This window comes from Heterodontus francisci, chromosome 29, assembly GCF_036365525.1.
Source record: "Heterodontus francisci isolate sHetFra1 chromosome 29, sHetFra1.hap1, whole genome shotgun sequence".
NCBI classification, from domain to species: Eukaryota; Metazoa; Chordata; class Chondrichthyes; order Heterodontiformes; family Heterodontidae; genus Heterodontus; species Heterodontus francisci.
In genome coordinates this window covers 53,673,926-53,685,709 of record NC_090399.1, presented here as the reverse complement: position 1 = coordinate 53,685,709, position 11,784 = coordinate 53,673,926, and the positions used below count along the sequence as shown (strand labels likewise).

At 44.7% G+C, this 11,784-nt stretch overlaps 1 pseudogene; it reads left to right on the top strand.

Moving 5' to 3' along the window:
• The first annotated feature begins 332 nt into the window (after positions 1-332).
• LOC137346299 (zinc finger protein 91-like) overlaps positions 333-11,784 on the top strand; it is a 59,497-nt pseudogene continuing 48,045 nt past the window's right edge.

Here is an 11,784-nt window from a genome sequence, read left to right as displayed (position 1 = left end):
ACACACCCACACAGGGGAGAAACCCTTCACATGTGACATTTACAACAAAGCTTTCCCAAAGTTGTCCAATCTCTTACAACACCAGCGCAGTTACACAGGTTCAGGTGTGAGGTGTGTGTCAGGGTTTTCACACACCCATCGACGCTGCTGCAGCACCAACACATTCGCACTCGCGAGAAGCTGCTGCAGTGTGAGGTTCACGGCAAAGCGTCTGTGACCTCCTTGAGCTTGCAGGTTCACCAGTGCACGTACACAGGGGAGCGGCCCTTCAGGTGTGAAGTGTGTGACAAGTCTGTCACTCAGTCTTCGACCCTCCTGCAGCACCAGCGTATCCACGCAGGGGAGAGGAAGTTTAGCTGCCAGATTTGCAATAAAACCTTCACACAATCCTCAGCTCTCCGCCAACACCAGCGGATGCACACAGGGGAGAAACCCTTCAGGTGTGAGGTGTGTGACAAAGCTTTTGTGAGGTTATCCAACCGCCTGGTCCACCAGCGAGTGCACATGGAGGAGAAACCTTTCCGTTGTGAGGTTTGTTCGAAATGTTTTACGCAGTCATGCAACCTCCTGGTACATCAACGGATCCACACGGGAGAGAAACCCTTTAAGTGCGAGGTGTGTGATAAAATATTCAGACACTCATCCACCCTCCTGATACACCAGCGTACGCACACAGGGGAGAGGCCCTTCAGGTGTGAGGTGTGTGACAAGTCCTTCACTCGGTCATCGACCCTCCTGCGGCACCAGCGTATCCACACAGGGGAGAGAAAGTTCAGCTGTCAGATTTGTGATAAAACCTTCACACAGTCCTCAGCTCTCCTCCAACACCAGCGTTCGCACACAGGGGAGAAACCCTTCAGGTGTGAGGTGTGTGACAAAACCTTTGTGAGGTCGTCCAACCTCCTGGTCCACCAGCGAGTGCACACGGGGGAGAAACCTTTCCGCTGTGAGGTTTGTGCAAAATGTTTCACACTGTCATCCAACCTCCTGATACACCAGCGGATCCACACTGGGGAGAGGCCCTACAGCTGTGAAGTTTGCCAGAAAGCATTCCCATGCTCCTCGAGTCTGCTGAAACACAAGAGGATTCACACGGGGGAGAAACCCTTCAAGTGTGAGGTGTGTGGTAAAACCTTCACTGATTCATCGACTCTCCATCGTCATGACAGGATCCACACAGGGGAGAGACCATTCAGATGTGAGGTTTGTGGTATGACCTTCACTCATTCATCGACTCTCCGTCGTCATCACAGGATCCACACAGGGGAGAGGCCCTTCAGGTGTGAGGTGTGTGACAAGTCCTTCACTCGGTCTTCGCTCCTCCTGCAGCACCAAGTTATCCACACAGGGGAGAGGAAGTTCAGCTGTCAGATTTGCGATAAAACCTTCACACAGTCCTCAACTCTCCTCCTACACCAGCGCGCGCACACAGGGCAGAAACCCTTCAGGTGTGAGATGTGTGACAAAGCTTTTGTGACATCTTCCACGCTCCTGGTCCACCAGCAAGTGCACATGGAGGAGAAACCTTTCCGCTGTGAGGTTTGTGCAAAAGGTTTCACACTGTCATCCAAGCTTCTGATTCACCAGCGGATCCACACAGGGGAGAGACCATTCAGGTGTGAGGTGTGCGGCAAATCCTTCACTCGGTCTTCGATCCTCCTGCAACACCAGCGTATCCACACAGGGGAGCGGAAGTTCAGCTGTCAAATATGCAATAAAATCTTCACACAGTCCTCAGCTCTCCACCAACACCAGCGGACGCACACAGGGGAGAAACCCTTCAGGTGTGAGGTGTGTGACAAAGCTTTTGTGAAGTCGTCCACACTCCTGGTCCACCAGCGAGTGCACACGGGGGAGAAACCTTTCCGCTGTGAGATTTGTGAGAAAGGTTTCACATTGTCATCCGTCCTCCTGATTCACCGGCGGATCCACACTGGGGAGAGGCCCTTCAAGTGTGAGGTGTGTGATAAAGCCTTCATGCAGTCATCCACTCTCCGTCGTCATCACAGCATCCACACAGGGGAAAGACCTTTCAGGTGTGAGGTGTGTGATAAGACTTTCATTGATTCATCGAGGCTCCGTCGTCATCACAGGATCCACACCGGAGAGATCCTTCAGCTGTGAGGTGTGTGACAGAGCCTTTGAGCACCCCTCCTGGAACACCAGAGGACTTACACAGGAGAGAAACTGTTCAGATGTGTAACAAAGCTTTCAAACAGTTGCCTGATCTCCTGGAATATCAATGTACTGACACGGGAGACAAACCCTTCCAGTGTGCCAGGAATGTTTCACCATCTCCTCCTCCTCCCTTCCAGTATGATCACTGCAAGAACTGCTTCACTGACATAGCCACATAGGCTTGGAGCAAACTCAAGTCCTCCAGCATTACGATGGTCTTCAGAGCTGTCTCCAGGCTGCCTTGTTCCCCTCCAGCTGAGCAGCTGTTCCATTGTGGTACCTGTTCCAGAATTTGCAGCAACATCACCAAGCTTACCCAGTCTCACTGTATGCAGACCCGTGAGAAAGTGTCGGGGAGCAATGTTTGTGACACAGCTTTTATCAAGCTCACCAGTGACAGCCTATGTGACTGTGACGAAGGTAAACTATTCCTCCTTGTCCTCCTTGACCTTTCTGCAGCCTCCAATGCCTCTTCACCATCATCCAGCTGGGTGGGACTGCACTTGTCTGGTTTCATTGGCTACAACAGTACACACGGACACTGATGACACCCAGTACCAGCTGACCACCACGTCTCTCGACTTCCCCACTGTTATTAAATTTATCAAACTTAATGCTTACCTCTGACCAAGCTTTTGGTCATCTGCCCTAATATCTCCTTCTGTGGTCAAATTCTTCCTTCTCGGTGTCAAATTTTGTTTCATAATCTTCCTGAAAATCGCGTTTTATTCCATTAAAGATGTTATATAAATGGAAGTTGTTGATTGGTTATAAAATGTTGGAGATTGGAATAAGGCTGTTTGATTGACCATCCAATTGGATAATGAAGACTCTACTCGCTTTCCAATTGCCATTGGGAAGTCGGGGCACTGTGAGGATCCCCATGTTGGGTGACCAATGGTGGGAGGTTAGTGATGAAACCTCCAGGAATCCATTCAACCAGAGTTGGTAACTCTGTGTAATTGAAGGCCTGACCCCCTTACCTGTTCTAATATCAATGCTTCATCTCAGGAGAGAGCTCCTTGTGTTCACAGGGGTGTTGAATAAATGAGTAAATCTGTAATGCATGTGTCTGACTATCTGACTGTAAATCAGTAGGAGGGAATTAACTCATTTAACATAGAACGAGAATCTGACCAAAGTGGATCAGTTCAGGTTGTAACAATTGACTTGTCCCAGACTGGGATGGGAAGGAAATTCAGAACAAATTAAATCAGTACCTAATAAACATGGCGATCGGGGCAGGGAAATACAGAGTCATAGATAGGCTTGAAGGAGATGGATAAACAAAGAAATCAATGAGACACAGAGTAAAATCAGAGAGACACAGTCAATTGATTAAAGTTTAAACGAACACTGTGAACACTCACAAATACAACAGAAGCAGGAGAGTTCATATCAGAATTGGCTCTGGAATTCACTCCCACAGTTTGATTGGAATTATTTGCCCATGTGAAGGGTGAATGTCCACATGAATGAACTGGATTGAATGGCCAGTTTCTGAATTACAGGGCTGAATTTTATAATCTCACTGCTGAGTCCCTGCGATATTTCACGGCGGGGTTCATTTAAATGGAGGGAGCGGAGCGGCCTGCTGACGTAGAGGGGGTCGCCACCCCAGCCCTGGCAACGGCGTCTGACGTCATCACCCAGGCGCCAATTTTGAAGGGCTTTTAGCCCTTTGGGTAAATTTATATTTTTAATGGTCCCACTGCATGAAACTTGTAAATAACATTTTATTTAAACTTTGAATCCCCTCTCCCACCCCCCCCCCCCCCCCACTGAGTTCTCCATAAATAAAATGACCTTTTCCTTCAGTAAACCACTTTTTAATATGACAACCTCCCCGCCCCCTCCTTTGACCCTCACCCCCTTCTCACTATCTCCACAACCAATTGGAGCAGTTTTCCCCGCTACCCCTCCCACCCATCCTGCAAATTCCACTCATCCTCCCTCCCCACCAGTGTCACGTGTCGCATCCCCGTACGGAGATCCGAAGGCTTAGGAGTTCCGGCCAGCGGACAGAATATCAGTGTGGGACAGCCATTGCTACCAGGTAAGTGTCTATTCATTACTTTTAATATGGTTGGCACATTCAGATGAAGACTCCGCCGCTGAGGGGGAGCTGCACCGAGGCCTCGCCCCTGCTGGTAAAATGCAGCAGGGCCTTTCAGTGGTGGTGGCAGGCCTCTCCGGAAAGTCAGCCCAGACTGTCTAGGTTTACTTCAGAGAGCAGGTCACCACCAGATAGCTGGGAGGGCATGTGGCCACTAGATACCTAAGACATCATGTGATCATCATAGCTGAGAGATCATGTGATCAACCCCCACCTCAAAAAACACTCCCTTACCTCACTAAAGTCCTTGAATGTGTTGTTGCTTCCTAAACCTATGCTCATCTTTCTCTCAACTCCATGTCTGAAATCTCCAATTTGGTTTCCACCCCTGCTCCTACCCTCACCATGTCACAAATGTCATCCTATGTGACAGTGACCGAGTGCACTACCTCTTCTCATCCCCCTCTCCAGCCTTTGACAAGGTTGACTGCACCATCCTCCTCCGACACCCCTCCTCTGTGGACCAGCTCAGTGGGACTGGTTCCACTCTTCCCTGTACGGTTGGAGCGAGGGAATCTCCCACAGTCACTTCCCTTCCTGCCCACTGTACCATTACCACCAGTGTGCCTAAAGGACCTATCCTTGGCCACTGCTCTTCCTAATCTAAATGTTGTCCCTTGGCAACTTCTTTTCTAATGCTAGTAGAATAAAAGGGTGTAACTAACAGCAAGATAGAGACAGAATCCATATGAATTGAGATAAAGGATAAGAAGGAATCGCTTGTGCTAACAAGTCAAAAAAAACCCGTGCTGGGTGATTATCCACAGACAGGTGCCTTCCAGTAAGACTTGTTTACAATCCAAATCCAGGAACCTCTGGTGACTTCTTTAAAAAAAAAGTGTTCAGCCTCTTCAAGATTCCAGATGAATTAGTGTCTATATTTCAATTATAAGTCCTTTAAAACATATTTTACAAGAGAAATAGAAGCAATCTCGTAACACCTCCTCCCTTGGAGAAATAAAATGCCATTTTGAAATGCATTTCATTACAAAATGTAAAAAAAACGATGAAAACATCTTAAAACACATTTTCACACTCATCCCCATTCACTCTTTACCTGCAGTTAGTATAACTTTGCTTTGTACCATCTTTGTATTCATATAACTCAAAATAAAGTTAGATTCATGATAAAGCATCTGCAATAACATTTTTGCCCACAATGTGGATAATCTTTAAGTGATAGGGCTGTAATAATAAACCTCATCGGAACAGTCTCGCATTCTGGTTTTTAAATTTTTCCACAAAGATTAGGGGGTTATGATCAGTGGATACCAGTGTCTCCCTGTAGCTGTGACGGACATAGACCTCAAAATGCTTAAGAGCCAATAATAGACTTAAGATTTCTTTTTTTCATGTTGAATATCCTTTTTGGTGTCGATTTAGCTTTTTTTGAAAAGTATCCCACTGGCCTTTCTATGCCTGATTCATCATCTTGTAGCAGGACTGCACTGACCCCCAGGTCACTAGTCTCAATCTATACCTTGAAGGGCTGAGTGAAATTTGGAGCAGGCAACAGTGGCTCATTAGTCCAAATGACTTTCAGCTTCTCAAACAATGCTTGACACTCACCTGACCACACTACCTTGGTTTTCTTTTTCTGTAGCAAATCTGTCAGTGGAGCAACTATAGTGCTAAAATTTGGTACAAACTTGTGGCAGAAACCACACATCCCCAAAAACCTCATGATTTCTTACTTAGTCTTAGGGGGTAGGGAACTCCACCAATGCTTGTACTTTTTTTCTTCTTGGCAACACCTTCCCTTGCCCTAATATGTGCCGGAGATAGGTCACTCTCGCTTTTGCGAATTCACTTTTGGCAAGGTTTATTCCTAAATCAGATGTTTGTAATTTTCTAAACTAAGTTTCTAATTGTTTTAAGTGGTCCTTCCAAGTAAAGGCCTGCTACCCGACCTGAACCTGATGGGACCCAACGACATGTCGGGTTCAGGTCGGGTCGGGCCCCTCTGCCGAGTCCAGCTTTCGGGGTTGGGTCGGGCTGGACACACATGGCAAGTGCTCTGCTGGTAAGGATTGAAATTTTAAAACTTACCTGAGCTTGGAGTCTGGTACGAAACTGAGACCGCGCAGTGAGCGAGTGATGTCTCTTTGATGTCATCACACATGCACTGCAGCTTCCTGCAGGTTTGGTGTCAGGAAGGTAAATAAAGGGATGGTCAGGTCGAGTCAGGGTCAAGCTCAGTTGGGTCGGGTTCAGAGCAAAATTGGAGGGACTCGGGATGCGTTGGGCTCGAGTCCGCGGGGGCTTGTTCGGGTTTGGGTCGGGTTCTTTTTCCCAACCTGAGCAGGCCTTTACTTCTAAGAGTTACTGTATACCAGTACATCATCAAAGTAAACTACACAGTCCGGAACACTGGCTACCACTTGGTTCAGTAGTCTCTGAAAGGTTGCTGGGGAATTCTTTAGCTTGAATGGCCTCACTCGGCACTGGAAAAGACTGATGTCACAAAAGCTGATATTTCTTCAGTTCGGGGTGTTGAAGGAACTTGCCAGTATCCCTTTAATAAATGTATTTTTGTAAGAAATATGGCACTGTCCACTCTGTCAATACAGTCTTCCAAACGAGAGATTGGGAAGGAGTCTGCCTTTGTTACTGAATTAACATTTCTGTCGTCTCTGCAAAGCCTAGTTGAACCATCAGGTTTAGGCAGTAATACTACTGGTGAATTCTGGCTGATTTGACTAGGTTTAATTAGGTGGTTTTTCAGCATGTATTGGATTTCTACTTTTACCTGGGCCTGTTTCTCTGGACTTAAGCAGTAATGATGCTATATTATAGGAACGGATTCCCCTACATTCACATCATGTGTGGCTAAGTTTGTACATTCTTCACTGTCCCTACAGGGAGGTGCCCCCGAGTCGAATAGTTAGAATCCACTCAAAGTCTCTCCAGGAAAGGTTGATGAACAAAAACAAGAAATGCTGGAATCACTCAGCAGGTCTGGCAGCATCTGTGGAAAGAGAAGCAGAGTTAACGTTTCGGGTCAGTGACCCTTCTTCGGAACTGTTCCGAAGAAGGGTCACTGACCCGAAACGTTAACTCTGCTTCTCTTTCCACAGATGCTGCCAGACCTGCTGAGTGATTCCAGCATTTCTTGTTTTTGTTTCAGATTTCCAGCATCCGCAGTATTTTGCTTTTATTTTAAGGTTGATGAACAGTCTGTCATAGCAATTTAACTGCAGCTGGTGTCACACAGGTCTTTCAGCAAAGGTGTATCAACAGGTCTGCTTGGGTTTTGAAGTAGCAGTCCAGCAGTAGAAGCTTTCGTGAGATTTCAGGATCTCTCAAAACACAGGAGGCAGCAGGAACCACGCTGGATGCAAGGATTCTTCAGAGACAGGAGGCAACGGGAATCTGCCACCTTTCAAATACAGGGTTTATTCTCAAGAGATGTAGGAGAGAGGTAACACTTTTCTGGGTCTTCCTCTCTTGCTCCAGGCAGGTCAAAGCAAAGATTTCAAATGCCTGCTCTTTGTTCAACACTCTGGCTTTTTAAAGGGTACAAAGTGAGAACAAAAATCCTGAACATGATCGCATGTTCAGACACAATGTCATCACTGTCATTCAAAGAGTTGCTCAGAGGAAGGTCAAACCCCTGTGGTTTCCTTGAAATTGCCTGCTTTCCTGTCCTTGGGTAGAAGTTCAACTTCCTTTCAAAGCACCCATAAAGTTCAGCTTTTGTTATGAACTTCCTTTCAAAACATTGCAAAAATTGCAACAATTTGAAGATCTCCTAAATGTCCACTGAACATCCTTTTTTCGAGTTTTTCAAAAACACACAGAATTCTAAGCTTTAATAGAAAAAGGAAAATGTTGTAACACCAGTAAAAATGTTGACTTGTATGTGATTTGGTCTTCCAGATCCCCATATGTCTCACTATCGGAATTTCAGGCGCGATCCTTAATATTTCCCGGGGATATTTAGGCAGTACCCACTATCTGGTGAACTACCATCCATTCTTCATCCTCAGTTCTGTGAGGAGGTCTCCACTTCCTCGTCAGAATCCCATTTTTAATATAATAGCCTTCTGGAACTCCTTTTGTCTCAGCTTCTGTTAGAGCCGATTGTGCCACTTTGTTTAACTCTGGATCAGCTTTCTGGGCTGTGATCAGAGAACACTTATTAACCATTTCTTTGGGATTATCCAATTCGCCAAAGTAAGTTCCAGATACTTGGCTATCTGACTGTGGTGCCAACTTTACCTCTGACAATGGAACTTGTTTAGCCATTGCTCAGGTTACTCCACATGAAGAAAAGATTCCTGGAACCTTTTCCTGTAACTGTTCTGTCTCTTTAACTTCACTTGGTTTTTCCATGACTGCTGGAGAAGCTCCTACTTTTGCTCTGGCCAAGTTATTCCCTAGGAGTATGTTAACTCTGTCTACTGGCAAACTATGGACAACTCCTGCAGTTTCCGCTTCAGACGTTAGGTCACACTCTAGGTGAACTCAATACAAAGGTACAGGTATATACTCCCCGCCAATACCATTCACTAAAACTTTAGCATTCAGTGCGCTCTCTCATGAAAATGTTATGCCTTTCCCCAGCAAAAGTGTTTGGGTTGCTCCTGTATCCCTAAGTATAATTATAGCTTTGCCTGCCTCACTTGAGGGATAAGGAGCTACTTCTCCTTTAGACAAGCATTCCCAGTAAGTCTCAGGTATCTTATTCATGTCCCCCGCACTTGTCTGTTGTACTCTCGGTCAGGGCCCCTTTCTCTGCATTGGCCTGTGTACCCCAATAAGTCCCATTGGTTTACCCTGCAACTTCCAACATTCTGCGCCAAGATGTCCCACCTTGTGACAATGACAACACTTATACTTGCAGATCTCACTTCCACCCTCAACATCTTGCTTTCTGGTCTGAGGAGCAGATCCTGGGGCATTCCCAGCTGTCCCTCCTTGTCCTGGGATACTTGCCTTCCTTTCACCCTTCCCCCTTCTATCATTCTTGGATTTGTGGAGGTTATGGACAAAGGGTTTGGGCTTATGGACAAGCTCATAATCATCAGCAATTTCTGCTACCTGTCTGCCCGTTGAAACCGTCTGGTTGTCTACATGGATTCTTACTAATGGAGGGAGTGAATTTTTAAATTCTTCCAAGAGAATTAGATCCCCAAGGTTCTCATACGTGGCTTCCATCTTTAGTGCCTGTATCCAACGATCAAAATTAATTTGCTTTACCCTCTCAACATCTAATTAAGTTTGCCTAGACAATCTCCAGAGGTTCTGAAATTTCTGTCGGTAAGCTTCAGGGACTAACTCATATGCAGCGAGAACAGCCTTTTTTGCCATCTCATAATCTGCAGAAACCTGCTCAGAAAGCATTGCATAAACTTCATGAGTTCGGCCTATCAACTTGATTTGCATGAGCAGTGTCCAGTTTTCCTTTTGCCACTTTATCTGTTTGTCAAACACTCTATGTCCCTTTCCTCAAACTTAGGGAGGGATTTCCACTGGGTCCTGGGCTAGAGTCAGATCCTTCCTCACCAGAATCTTCACTGAGAATCATCACTGGGGTCAAGACTACCCTGTTGTCTTAATTCCAGCTTTTTCCTTCCTTCCTTCTCTTTCTCTTTCTATTTGCAATTCTAATTCAAGTTTTTTTAATTGTCAAATCTTGTTCTAGTTCAATTTTTTTTCTATCCTTTTTCCTGTTGAAGCTTAAGTTTTTTGCATTTCCATTTCTTTTTCTTTTTCCTTGTCAAGCTTAAGTTGCCTAATCTGTAACCGAATCAGTGTCCATACTTCAACTACAAGTCCTTAAAACATATTTTACAAAAGAAATAGAAGCAATCTCAAAACAATTGAAACTAAAGAAAAGATATACACTAAGTACACAGTCAATAAAGGAAAGGATGATAAAAGAGAATATAAAAAGGTCAGGAAAGAGTGAATAAAGGAATTAGGCAAAGGAAAAAAACAAAATTAAATTATCGAGGGCAAAGCCAAACCTAACAAATTATCAAGGAATATACTGACATATAAATAACAACAGAAAAACCAGGATAGGGATAGGACCACTAAGGGCTACACGATAAATTCAGGTAATAAAGGTGAAATGGCAGAAATAGCATATTTGTACTTTGCCTCACGATTTATCAGGAGACTTACAAGATGGAGATGACATTACAACAGACCAATAAGTATATCGATATTTGAGATAGGCAAGAAATAATTAGTAAACTAGTGTTTCTGAAAAAAGAGACATACTATCAAAGCATTTCATCTTGCACTCATCAGGACTGATGCAAAAATGCCAGATTTCAAAGGGAGCAACAATTTGTACTGCATGAGTAAAGTGTGCTGGCAGGTTGGCAAGTCGACTCTGTTTGAGGTAATATAAAAGCATAATACTGCAGATGCTGGAAATCTGAAATAAAAACAAGAAATTCTGGAAATACTCAGCAGGTCTGGCAACATCTGTGGAGAGAGAAGCAGAGTTAACGTTTCAGGTCAGTGACCCTTCTTCAGAAGAAGTTCTGGACATGTTCCTTTTGCCTGCAAAGGGCAGATCCCTGCACATATATTCAGACGCAGAAAGGGACGATCATGCTGACCAACCTTATTAAATTCCCTGAAGAGGTAGGAGTAGTAACATGTGCAACGTAGTAGATGTAATATATTTGCATTTTCAGCAAAATCTTTGTTCATAGAAGTCTCATGACAAAGGTCACAACATGATCAGTCAGGGAACAAGTAGCAGAACAGATTGCAAGCTGGCTACAGAATCGGAAAGAGAGTAGGGGCTAAAGGTAGTTATGTAGATTGGCAAATGACAGGACGTGGTGTTCCACAGGGATTGATGCTGAGACCACTGTTGTTCATAACTTACATTAATTATTTGGACTCGTGAATCAGAAGTACAATTTCAAAATTTGCAGAGAACACCAAATTGGGGGGTATAGTTAATACAGAGGGAGACACCAAGAAATTAGGTGAAGACATTAATAAGTGCGCAGAATGTGTGCGTTTTGGGCAAATTAATTTCCGTATAGACAAGTGTGAAGTATCACCTTTTGGTAGGAAGAATGCAGAGGCCACATACTGTTTGGAAAATAAAAGTCTAAATGGAGTAGAGGAGGAAAGGGTATAGGGGTAAGGAGTAAAGGATACTGGGGGTACAGATACACAAATTACTCAAAGAAACAGCACTGGTTAATAAGGCCATAAAAAGCAAACCAAGCACTAGGGTTCATTTCTAGAAGAGACAGATCTGAAAAGCAGAAAAATTATGTTAAACGAGTACTGAACCTTGGTTAAACCACACCTGGAGGACTGTGAAGATTTCTAGTCTCCATATTATAGAAAGAATGTAGAGGAACTGGAGAGTGTGCACAAGAATTCACAAGGATATGGGGCTCTACCTATCAGAAAAGGCTGAACAGGCTGGGGCTCTTTATCGAGAAAAGAGAAGGCTGCGGAGTGACCTAATAGAGATCTTTAAGATTATGAAAGGGTTTAATAGGGTA